Raw genomic sequence first — 6,546 nt, 5'->3', positions numbered from 1 at the left:
CACACACACACACACACGAAACAACTGTTGGCAAAGATGTGGAGAAATTGGAATCCTTGCACATTGCTAGTGAGCATGTAAAACAGTGCAGCCCTATGGCAAATAGTAAGGAGGTTTCTTAAAATATTAAAAATAAAACTACCATATTATCCAGCAATCCTACATCCGGGTATATACCCAAAATAATTAAAATCAGGATCTTGAAGAAATATTATGACTCCCATGTTCATTGAAGCACTATTCATGTCCATCAATGTGTGGAAACAACCTAAATGTCCAGCAACAAGTGAAAGAATAAAGTAGATGAGGTATATACATACAATGGAACACAATTCAGCCTTAAAAAAAGAGGACAGTTCTGTAATATGTGACAACATGGGTGGACTTTTAGGACATTATGCTAAGTGAAATAGGCCAGATACAGAAAGATAAGTACTAGGTATTTTCATCTCTTTGCTCCTCTCCATCTCTCTTTTCTAACAGCTTTACTGAGATATAATTCATATATTACCACATCATTCACCTACTTAAAGTATATAATTAATGTTTTTTTTAACGTACTTAAAGAGTTGTGTGACCATCGCCAGAATCAATTATAGAGCATTTTCATTAATCCACAAAAAAAAGCTGATATTCTGGCAGTCACTGCCTTCTATTTCTCTCTAACCACACCAACCCTAGGCAATCACTGGTCTATTTTATGTCTCTATAGATCTTAATATACTGGACATTTCATATAAAATAATAAAATATACAGGGCTATTTTTTGCCTGGTTTCCACCATTTAGTATAATATTCTCCAGGTTAATCCATGTGGTAGCATGAGTCAGTACTGTTGTATGAATATAACACATTTATTTATTTATCTATCAATTGATAGACAGCAGGACTGTTTCCATTTGGGAGTTATTATGAATAATGCTGCTTTGAAAATGTGTGTATAGGTCTTTTGGCTATATTTTTTCATTGTTTTGGATATATAAGGTATAGGCATTACTGGGTACTTTGCAAACTCTTTGTTTAGCCTTTTTGAAGAGCTATTTCCAAAATAGCTACACCATGTTCCATCCCCATCATCAATATACGGAGGTTGCAAATTCTCCACATCCTTGTCACCTGTCTAGAAAACTTTTAATTACAGTCATCTTAGTGGGTCTAAAGTAGTATGCCATTATGATTTGATTGCAAATATTTGATTACTAATGATGCTGAGAAAATTTCAAGTGCTTATTGAGATTCATACATATTCTTTGAAGCAATTTCTATTCAGATATTTTGACCATTTTGAATTGGGTTGTTATTTCCATGGTTCTCTCTGATAAACTAACTGGGCAACAGTTTAGCTTTTGGCTTTCCTTTAGTGAATAGCCTCCTGTTAAGGTCATTATTGCTTACCACCATAATGACCATAGTCTCGAGAGTGCCCTTAGGCTTGAACTTCTTCACACTCTGCTTCAAATTAAGTAATTTCCTATAGGAGAACTTCAGAGCTTTCTGTTCTTACAGTATGCTGCCTTCTGTGGACAAAGTGTCTGAGGCACAGTGCTGGAACTGGGGATAGGAACATTAGCCTCCTTCTCCCGGAATGACATCCATAGCGCACTGTGTATTTTCAAATCGCTCCTCTTCATATGGGACTTTTGTCCTTCAAGCAGATTGGTGCAGGAGTAATCAGGGTCCAAGTAGTCTCATAATGTTGTACAAGAAGGAGAGCCTCCATTTTATGAATGAGGTCCAGATGGAGACATCAACCTCTCAGTCACACTCACCTGGAATTTAGACTCTGCAACACATAGCTGGAGGAAATGGGAAATGCTGGCCCCCTTCTCCTTGAGTGGAAATACAATAGTCCTCAACAAGAGCAGGAGGGAGAAGGGGTTCCATCTTATTGGCTGTTAAACAAGGAGGGGTTGGGGACAGGGAATGTTGTGGTTTAAATGCAACAGAGTCTGTCTGGCCATACCTAGTTTTAATATCTTTTCTTGAGTAAATATTTATTCATTTGCTAGATGTGACTAGGACAGTGTCAAAGACTTTATTTTTCAAGACATTCCCCAGTTATAATTATTCACTGGGGAGCAGGTCTGTGGATGTCATCATGCCCTCATATTGGTTATGTTAACACTTTGTTCCTCTTTTAAAAAAAAATTCTCTATGTGTGCTTTATTTTTTTCATCTTACTTAACTGAAACTTTATGCCTGCTGATTTGTAACTCTGAACTTCTGAACTTCTCCCCCCAAATCCTGGTAGCCACAATTTCAGTCTCTGAATTTACGAATTTGACACTTTCAGATACCTCATACAAGTGAGATGTGCAGTGTTTGTCTATCTTACCTCTTCACTTAGCTGTTTTCACAGAAGAGATAGATAGATAGATAGATAGATGATAGATGATAAGCAGATGTTTGGAAAAATAATATTTCAAAATATTAATCCCCATGCTATCTCACTCATTAAATCTCTCCCCATGTTCTCCTTTTTACCATCCCCAAATGCTAGACATGAATTAACCATTAATTTTGAATGAAAGGGGTCATAATGGGATAAGGAAATGAATAAGGCATACTTCAACATAAGTTTTAAAAGCATGGTCTAAGTAATGACCAAAATTTGGATGCATAATTGGTAATTAATTAATTAATTATTTATTTATTATCATCCTCTGATGCAATATAAGCTGGTAGAAAGGGGAAATGAGGACTCCACAATATATATGTGGGAATTCCACTGGTGGTGCCAGTGAGCTATTCTGTCTGGATGCTGTTGGGTGAGGACACTAGGCCACAGCACCCAGTTGATCTACTGGGAACCATATAGAAGGGAATGAGGCTTCTCTGTTAACCAGGCTCACCCACAATGGGCCAGCTTCCTCCTTAACAGCCAGAGACACCTTCAGCTTCCATATAAGAGAGGCCAAGGTCTGAACACCTGGAAATTCAATGGGTAAAAGAAAAGAAAGGGTCTGACCAAAGTGGGATGAAACCAACTGCTGGGTATCTTAGCCAGGATAGTGGTGGATTGATTAACCCATCACATGGAAGAATAATGGATGAGGATCATAAATCCAAGGTTCAAGGTTCTCTATTTCCATGTATTAACTGTCTGATTTCTTCTTCTTCTTCTTCTTCTTCTTCTTCTTCTTCTTCTTCTTCTTCCTCTTCTTTTTAAGTTTACTTATTTATTTTGAGAGAGAGAGTGGGGATGAGGGGCAGAGACAAAGAGAGAGAATCCCAAGCATACTCCATACCATTAGCTCAGAGCCTGATGTGAGGCTTGAACTCACTAGCCTGAGATCACGACCTAGGCTGAAGTGGGACGCTTAACTGACTGAGCCACCCAGGTACCCCATTAACTGTCTACTTTCAACCAAAAGGATTATCATCACTAAACTTCCATTTCTTAAGGTTTTTTTATTATTATTTTTTTTAATTTTTTATCTTATGAGTGCCTCATAGAATTAATAAAGTATAAAGAAACACTTAAAATGTTACCAGGATGTCTGTTCTGGTTGTGCCGAGGAGATGCTTCTAGAGGTGTGTGCTGAGATGAGGTGTCCCAGACATGGGTTTGGAAAGACCCCACTCTCTTCACCCTGTACTTCAGCACCTCTGCTTTCATTACCCATATTGACATTCCAAGTAAGATTATATGTAAAAAATTTCAAATCTAACCAATTGTGAAAACCATGGGAATGATACATCTGAAATTATTAATTAGACAACACTGTGTAAAACGTAAGAACATTTTGGGGCGCCTGGGTGGCTCAGTCGGTTAAGCATCCGACTTCAGCTCAGGTCACGATCTCACGGTCCGTGAGATCGAGCCCCGCGTTGGGCTCTGGGCTGATGGCTCAGAGCCTGGAGCCTGCTTTGGACTCTGTGTCTCCCTCTCTCTCTGCCCCTCCCCCGTTCATGCTCTGTCACTCTCTGTCTCAAAAATAAATAAACGTTAAAAAAAAAAATTAAAAAAAAAAACAAAAAAAAAACGTAAGAACATTTTCTTTGGATCTCTCTGTAAAACGGAAATAATAATAGTCCCAGAAATTATCATGAGGGAATTTTATGAATGAAATAAAGTAATGTGTTGAAAAGGGTTTTGAAAAAGTAAAATTCCCATGTGAATTTAAGAGCTTATTTACTGAATTTTCTAGGCCTACCTCCTGGTCACTAAGTACAGTGAAGTGACTTGAGATCACGTATTTTAATGATTTCAAAGTGCTGAAAGTTTTAGTTTTATTTTGCAACGGGCAGATACTAGAGGCACGTTTCCAAATGTCTAGTTTTTATGTGATATAAGTTAATTAAAGTCCCATAGCTAAGTCTCTTTGCAGAAAAGTGAAAGTTATATACATGTGTGTGCGTATGTGCTTGTGTGTGTCTTTCTCAAATCCTAAGCATGCATTCCCACGCTAACAGGAGCTTTGAACTTTGAAGACATGCCCTTCATAGATGCAAAGTAATATGATTAATCCATCTGGAGCAGTTACCTCCGTTGATCAGATTAGGTGTCTAATGAGGTCAAGGTCAAGTGTTTGCTCCTCTAGAGATTTGTTTGCCTCAAACGCCTGTGTTTATAGACTTGGTCTTATCTAAAACTGCATTCAGCTGTCCCTAAACAATAATCAGTGAGCCGGAACCCACAGAGAGAAGAGGCGAGAGATTATGGCTTTCCATATAATTGATTCCATTTGGCAAAGATTTTTAAAACTACATGGCCTTCAGTGTCTCTGCAGCACCCCTCTTCACATAAAATAAACATATTAAGGGGCGCCTGGGTGGCTCAGTCGGTTAAGCGTCTGACTTCCGCTCAGGTCATGATCTTGCGGTCAGCGAGTTCGAGTCCCGCCTCGGGTACTGTGCTGACCGCTCAGAGCCTGGAGCCTGTTTCAGATTCTGTGTCTCCCTCTCTCTCTGCCCCCACCCTCTTCATGCTCTGTCTTTCTCTGTCTCAAAAATAAATAAACGTTAAAAAAATTAAAAAAAATAAACATATTAAAATATAAAAAAAATCCCAGAGCACTCTATGTTCGTAAAAAGGGAGGGGTCTACTTTATTTGGCAAATTGTAATATTTAAGCCATTTCCTAATGTACCTTTGTATTACAAAGCCAGAGTTGAAATATTTATTAAATTGTACATTTTATACATATAAACACATTGATAATTTAATACTTATTTAATTCATTTTGAGGCTACTTGTCAATATTCAGTATTATAAACTTATAATGCTAACCAGGGTATCTTTTTAAAGAATTGGTTGTGCTACTCCAGTATCTGAATATATTCTCCAAATGCGGATGTTCAAGCACTACGCACAACATATCTCTAGAGTTCTGTATAATTCATCACTTGAACTGGTTTACTGTTGATATACTTTGGGAGCAAAGAAAAATAAACGAATAAGCAAGTAAATAAATAAAGTAAATGAATAAAAATGTTCCATTTTCTTCTCACTGATAGCCATCTGCTACTCCTTTGGCTTTTCTCCCTACCTGAGAATTTTGTAATGGAGAGGCTTAAAAGCTCAGATATTAATGAAGACACATTTTGATGATTGATATGCGGCATATGATGGGTTGTCAATATTTCTCAACAAGAAGCATGTATTTGAAAGAAATCCATTGTGGTGGTCTCCTACTTTCCCCCCACGGACCTTCCACCAGTAGACTTCTCACACCTCTCATTTAGTCTCAGTGTCTGCTGCTTCTAGGTCCTGGAAATGACATATTCCTAAAAAAGGGTGAAGAGTTCAGACTTGTAATCAACAAATCATTTTATTCATTGCTGGGTAACCAAGAGGTGACCTAATGTTTGAAAAAAATAATAGCAGATACTTACTAAGCACTGACTTATATATGTCATGTGTTGTTTTTCTGTGGATGTTTCAAGCATTTTTTCTTTTTTCTTTTGTCTTTGGTTTTTACCACATTGGTTATCACGTGCTGTGGGTGGTTGTCTTTGATTTTATTTAGTTATTTTTTCTGAGCCTCTTGCATCTGTACATTTATAGCTTTTCTCCAAATTTGAGAAACTTTCAGACATTATTTATGCTAATATCTATTTTCTGCACCTGTCTGTTCCTCTCTCATTTTTTGGACCCAACTCACAGGAATGTGAGACTTCTGACACTGCCCACCTGTCCTTGAGGCTATTTTTTTCCCTCAATCTATTATCTTCATTCTTCACACTGGGTGAATTTTGTTAATCAATATTCAAATTCATTGATTCATTCTTCTGTCACCTCCATTCAGCTATTAAGCACATGCAATGATTTATTGTATTTCAGCTATTATATTTTTCAGATATAAAATTTCCATTTAGTTTGGTTCTATATTTTCTATTTCCCTGCTGAGAACTTCTACTTTTTCTTAATTTTCGAGTTTGGTTTACTTCTTGGAGGTAATAATAATCCCAGAAACTTGAGATATTACTTATTATATAGTATAAATATATCATATATCATATCATATTATGTTATGTTAAGTTATATGCTATAATATCACATTTTATGAAATTTTTTAATGCTTATTTGTGAGAGACAGAGACA

Source organism: Panthera uncia, assembly GCF_023721935.1.
Source record: "Panthera uncia isolate 11264 chromosome C1 unlocalized genomic scaffold, Puncia_PCG_1.0 HiC_scaffold_3, whole genome shotgun sequence".
Taxonomy (NCBI): Eukaryota; Metazoa; Chordata; class Mammalia; order Carnivora; family Felidae; genus Panthera; species Panthera uncia.
The sequence above is the reverse complement of the archived record's forward strand: the minus strand, read 5'-3'. Positions refer to the sequence as shown.